Source organism: Salvelinus namaycush, chromosome 24 (assembly GCF_016432855.1).
Source record: "Salvelinus namaycush isolate Seneca chromosome 24, SaNama_1.0, whole genome shotgun sequence".
Classification (NCBI taxonomy): Eukaryota; Metazoa; Chordata; class Actinopteri; order Salmoniformes; family Salmonidae; genus Salvelinus; species Salvelinus namaycush.
Genome location: NC_052330.1, coordinates 1,923,936 through 1,929,979, shown reverse-complemented (window position 1 = coordinate 1,929,979; position 6,044 = coordinate 1,923,936). Strand labels below are relative to the sequence as shown.

The 6,044-nt window shown below is 41.5% G+C and overlaps 1 long non-coding RNA gene across 1 annotated transcript; it reads right to left on the bottom strand.

Moving 5' to 3' along the window:
• Nucleotides 1-307: 307 nt before the first annotated feature.
• Nucleotides 308-3,660, bottom strand: LOC120019426. Its single transcript, XR_005472328.1, has 2 exons — nucleotides 3,553-3,660; nucleotides 308-1,433 (listed from the first exon to the last, which is right to left on the bottom strand). It is a non-coding gene; the product is annotated as an uncharacterized LOC120019426 (long non-coding RNA).
• Between the last annotated feature and the right edge of the window lie 2,384 nt (nucleotides 3,661-6,044).

Here is a 6,044-nt window from a genome sequence, read left to right as displayed (position 1 = left end):
GTTGGACCCCTATAGAAAACTACATTAGGAGGTAATGGACCGAGATTGATTGCGAGAGATGATGGATCAAAGTAGAGGTGACAGACCTAGAAGAGTGTTTGAGGGCTGGAGCAATGAACACGCCAGAAGTCTTAAAACAAGATTTGGTAGTTTGAAATTAAAAAGTTTACAGAAGTTAGAAGCTACATGGAACTTTTGCCCTCCAAAAGGGGTTCCTAAATAGAGACTCTTCAAAATACCAACTCATTGAACCCAGTGACCCAGTTCAGCATCAACCAACAAACAATAATCCAAGGAGGACACAAAATGTAATTTATTATAATTTATTGTACATTGTTATTCCGTACCATTGATTCGGAAGAGCTAACAAAAACTAACATTGCCATTTATACAAAATATAAACTATAAAGGGGAATATACATGTGTCATCCTTTCCCACGTGGTTACAGTATAGTCATTTTGTTATGACCAACCCAGGCATTGAAAGGGAGATATGCCAGTTATATCCTCCTTGAAAAAGACCAGAAAATCTTTAGAAATCACTACGCATACAGACTCAAGTCCAGTGTCAAAGTTATTCTCTTCACATACAACATATTCTGGTACATTGCCAATAACACAAACTAAAAAGCACCAAATCGTGAAAACCCCATTTAAAATATTTTAATTAAAAGAGGTTTGAATTTCTTTATTAATAATCTCCTATGCACAACCTTCACTTTGGGCACATACAAAACACATTTCAGATTATTTTCCTAGGTATAATTAAAAACTACGATTAGAACTTCTGTACACCAAAGTGGTCCACATTTTGAGAGACATGTGACATGACAACCACCTGCGTCCTCCAGGCCTACATCCCCCAGCATGCCACAGACTGATAACCAGGATTTTTTTGATGGAGTTGCTATGGAAACGCAGGTCTTGAGGGATGGCGGAGTATAGTGCTGGAGCAGGAAGCCATGTTGAAGAGTGCCATTCCTTTGATTCTCCATAAGTGATTTGAAAGGGGGGGGGGGGGGGGGGGGGTGATGGTGGCAGCTTCCTCTCCAACTGACGTTACACCCCCCCCCCTTCGGAGAAAAATGGCAGCACTAGGATTTTCTTTCTTTTGGGCGAATGAGTGGGTGGGGCGAAATCTTAGATGTAAGCCTAGTGGTCTCTGTTCAGTGCGGTTGAGGGGAGTGGTGGTGGTTGTGGTAATAGGGCGGTGGATCGAGGGTTCAACAGTAGTGGTGCAGGAGGGAGGTCGTCATGACAATGGGGAGCAGGAGACAGAAGGGGCCGGACTGCAGTGACACGCCCGCTCCGGTAGGGGAGGTGGAGTTGGCCGAGCTGCTGTACGTGTCTGTGGCCATGGTGGTGGAGTTGACGCTGGAGCCCGCACTGGTCGCGTTAACCCATGTGGATCCTGTTGTGTTTTGGGAGACCACCTGCAGGCAACCAGGAAGAGGCTTGGTTAAGCGGAAACTCAAATGTAATTCTACAGAATTGGGACAATTCCTCATTGATCCATGACAAAGCACATTTCAGCCAAAGCGGACATCTTCAATATGATGTAATGTCTAGAGGACTTGTGAAATGTGTGGTGTGGGAGGCTGGCTGTGAAAAACTAGCACACAATAGGTTGAACACCAGCTATAGTGGCATGGATATTCTAGGCCAAGCGTGTTAAACAATGGATTGCGATTAGATATTACAATGAAATGGCCATTAAGGTTTGGGGAAAGTAATTATCCCAGCTAGCACATATGGTTCCTTAGACGTTATGGGAATGCATGTTTTTAGTTTCACATTTGTGTCCTGACCAGTAAAAAGTGAACTTATTTTGTTTATGTTCTGAGAACAAGTGAAAATTGCCTGTTCTGGGAACATTTATTTTTAGGTTGGAGTGAGGTTCTGAGAACAATTTACTGTGGTTCCATGAACGTTTTTTTAACACTCAAAATAGAATTGACAGGTTTTTGAATAACTTCCTTAAGTCTTCAAACAATCAGGGAAAGTTAACACTGCTAGCTTATTTTAGGTGATTTTTTTTACCTCAAAGCACAGATAGGACACATGAAAGTGTAATTTCCTTAGGCATTGATCATGCAAACACTTTTGTGACATAGCCTCAGTGAGATTCTATAACCTATAATCTTCTGTTTTCTATCCATGGAATTAGGTCATGCCGCCACCAGGATGGAGCTAGCATTCCAGTTATTATATTACAAAGAGTTTCAGCACATATATATATATATATATATATACACACTCAAAGCTGTTAATTTGAATCGATTCAAACAGACCCAATTTCAAAGGAAACTCATTAAGGTCAGGTGTGGCCAGTTAGTGTGAGTGGCCAACACCTGAACAAACTTCACATGATAGCAGATAGACTTGTGGATGCTGAGAACGAAATGTATATGTTTTTAAATGACATTCTACGAATGTTTTCTGATGGTTACTAATGTTGGTTTTTATGGAAAGGAATCTGAATGTTCTCGGAACAATTGAGAACATGACATTAAATAGAACCGCGAGGAAACACTATGCTGAAGTATTGAAATTCACACAGAAAGTTGTTTCTTAAAGTTCTTTTAACATTGACGACATTCCTAATGGCCAAACAGTTGGAGAACGTTCCTGGAACGTAACCAAAATTGAAATGAATGTAACTATGTTTGAACTTTCAGGAAACGTTCTGTTAAAGTAAGGAAACACCAAGAAAAGAATGTTGTCAAGTTCCTTAAATGTGCTGAGAATGTTCCAAAGCCAGGCAACTATACTGCACAATTCCCAGAAAGTTGTGGGAAGGTTGTATGCTAAATAACCACAGTTCAACCATGCTCTCACCAAGCTCAGAAACATATTCTCAGAAGTTGTGCACTACAATTTTGTAGTCCAACTTTTCATGTCAAATCCCACAGAAAACTCCTGGATTAGACCAAATATCAGTTGCCTATCCAAGCCAAGCACATTTCCATGGAATGGAAAAATAAAATAGCAAATAAAACGCAATGCACCTTTAAATTACAGACATACACTGGCAATAATTAGGAAAATGTATATATTTTTTTACAACCAGGTATCACATTGGCCAGTAACACCATACAAAGAGAGAATGATAGTCCAAAAGCAGACGCGCAAACTGTTGGTCTTTGCTACCCGTTTCAGGTTCCGTTTTAGCGCGCGGCACTGAAATAAACCCTAACCCTTGGAAAGACTCAGGTGTAGCGTGGGTTTAAATAATTAATTCGCCTAAGTGTTTTTATAACAAAGTGATACAAGAAAGAAATGTGGGATAATTGCAGAAAAGACACCGAGATTATATAATGTATATGCTTAGGCCTATAGATGAGAAGTAACGAATACCCTACTGGGCTATTAGGCTACTTTAAGTCCTGTCTACCCAAGCAATATAAAACCTAATCAAAAACAATGTATTATAAGCTTTCGAATTAATAGCCTACCACAAAAATACCGCAAGCAAATGAAAAGCGAATTACTTAATTTAAAAAAAAAAACGTATTTTTCTTATTAATATGAATAATACATATTTTGTCATACCTGTGTCGATAAACATAGGGCGAAGACAATCACTCCGAGATGAACAACTATCATTTTTGACATCCTGATGATGATCTGGCCACAACTTCAAGCGCAGCCACAGTCCCTCTGAAAATGTGATCACTGAAATAGTCGGACCAACGTTTTATACCAGCATCATGACTGACGTGTGACGTTGAAACTTGGTCACATACACAAACAACCTGTAAACAAAATAACAATGTAGCCTACTGTAAAAGCATGTGATACACATATTTGTTTTTATATTGGACATATGCCTTGTTAAAATCCACATGGATTGTATATATTTCATACATGTATTTTAATAGATGATTTAATTAGAGTATGTGTCATCAGTGGGAAGGCAAAATTCGGAAGCATTCGTTGGACTACAACCAAACAAAATATGGCTATTAAACCCATTATATGGTGCCATTGGATGGAAAGGTCTGCTACACGGGCCAACTTCTATTCAGGTATTATCAGATTTTAACATCCAAATGAAGCCACATAAAGTTGCCAAATATTGTCGAATGTTGCAGTTAGAAATTCCAGGAATAGAGCTGATTATTTTACATGCCAGAGTCATGTTTGTTCTAGCCTACATCGTATATTTATATCTGGACGTTCCAAACCCTTGTGTCTTACTGAACGTGATATTACTTTTGACCAACAGTGACATCTCCTGGCTACAGTTGGTAATTAACCTATTTGTGGTCCTATGTGAATTATATTAGGCTACCTGCGTCTTTGGTTTTTGTTTTACCTTTGTATGGATAGGTTCCTATGACTCATAAAGTAATCTCAAAATGTTCTGTCCGAGCGTTATATGTATACAAATCTAATGGGTCAAATATACATGGGTTTCATCGGCAGAGGTAGCCCAACGCTTCGAACACACCGACAGTGTTTGCCGTAGAACGCAGCATCATCTAGATATGTATGCAACAAAAGTACAACATTCACATTCTGATACCTTTTCTGTTAAGCCGTCTACGCATACAATTTGACGCATACGGTCGATAAATCCAAAGTATGCACCACACCGAACGCACTGAAACTGCCTCTGCAACGCAATGCTGCAAGGCAAACGCAGCGTTTCATTGAAAATGAATGTAATGATGGTATACCGAAATGCAATTCACTGTCGGTGTGCTCGAAGCGTGACTCCATAGGCTAAACAAGCATCCAAATGGTAAGCCAATTTGCCTCAACAGAAAACAGGGTAATATCGCCCTCTGGTGGCAAGTCAAAGTATCGCAAAATCAAAGATCTTATATAACCGCCCATTGTGAGTTTATGGGGGAACCTGTTTGTACCTCACAAACGTTCTCGATAATTTTCTAAATTGGCAGGGACAATACACTATAATCATCCCTCTATGGACAGTAATGCAAATAATGATACATTAAGGGTACACCAAATTGCCCTTCTTATGATTGGATTCAGATGTGGGGATTGTAACTTAAGGCCTATAAATACCGTCTTGAGTCTTGGGTCTGGGTCCCCTACAGAGGGGACCCAAGGGACAGCGTTCCCTTCGCTGCCTGTGCTCCCTGCAGAGGCACCAGATGTGCTCTGAGACGGGAAGAGAGGGGGCCTTTTGGAAGGCATCTGATAAGCCCCGTTCCCAAAGCCCAGGCGGATCTCGTATCACCAGTGGCCAGCGGGTCTACGAGGGGAGCGCAACCTGAGCCAGCGCACCGGGATCAGGTTTCTGTTTACATGAGCTGTGGTTCCAGGGTTCCTCGAAACAGAGCAGGGCAGAGGGGGCCGAAGGGAAATGGAAGAGGGGTTGTGTAACACCCCTCTTCCTGTCTTGTCCTGTCTGTCCGTTTGTCTGTCTGAGGTCCATATAGTCACAGAGGGAGGAGAGTGAAAACGGTAAATAAAGATCAGAGAGCGAGGGAGAGAGAGAGGAATGCAAAGAGAGAGAGAGAGAGGGAGATCAGCAAATCAGACACCCAGAGTTGTTAGAGACGTAAAATGTTGCTCCCGAGTAGCGCAGCGGTCTAAGGCACTGCATCACAGTGCTAGAGGCGTCACTAAAAACCCTGGTTCGATCCCGGGCTGTATCACAACTGGGTGTGATCGGGAGTCCCATAGGGTGGTGCACAATTGGCCCATCGTCATCTGGGTTAGGGTAATGTTTGGCCCGGGGTAGGACGTCATTAAATAAAGGTAAATAAATAAAATAGACACTTCTCAGTGGCATAGGCCTATGTGGTCTCACCTAAATGAGGCCCTAGCAGGTCCAACTGTGCCATCCTGAAAATATTGTGTTAAACATTAATTGAATAGGGATTTCAGCAGAGCAGGCACATCATTATAAGACACATCAAGTAGGTGTGTAGTGGCTTCCTTTCCTCTTGACCATAGCCACTAACAAGTGTGTGGTGTCACTGACAATACAATAATAGTGGGTTGCAGGCTACTTTCCATTGTCCCTGTCCAAGGCTGCTATCTCTCTCTTTGATCGAACAGATGTCATT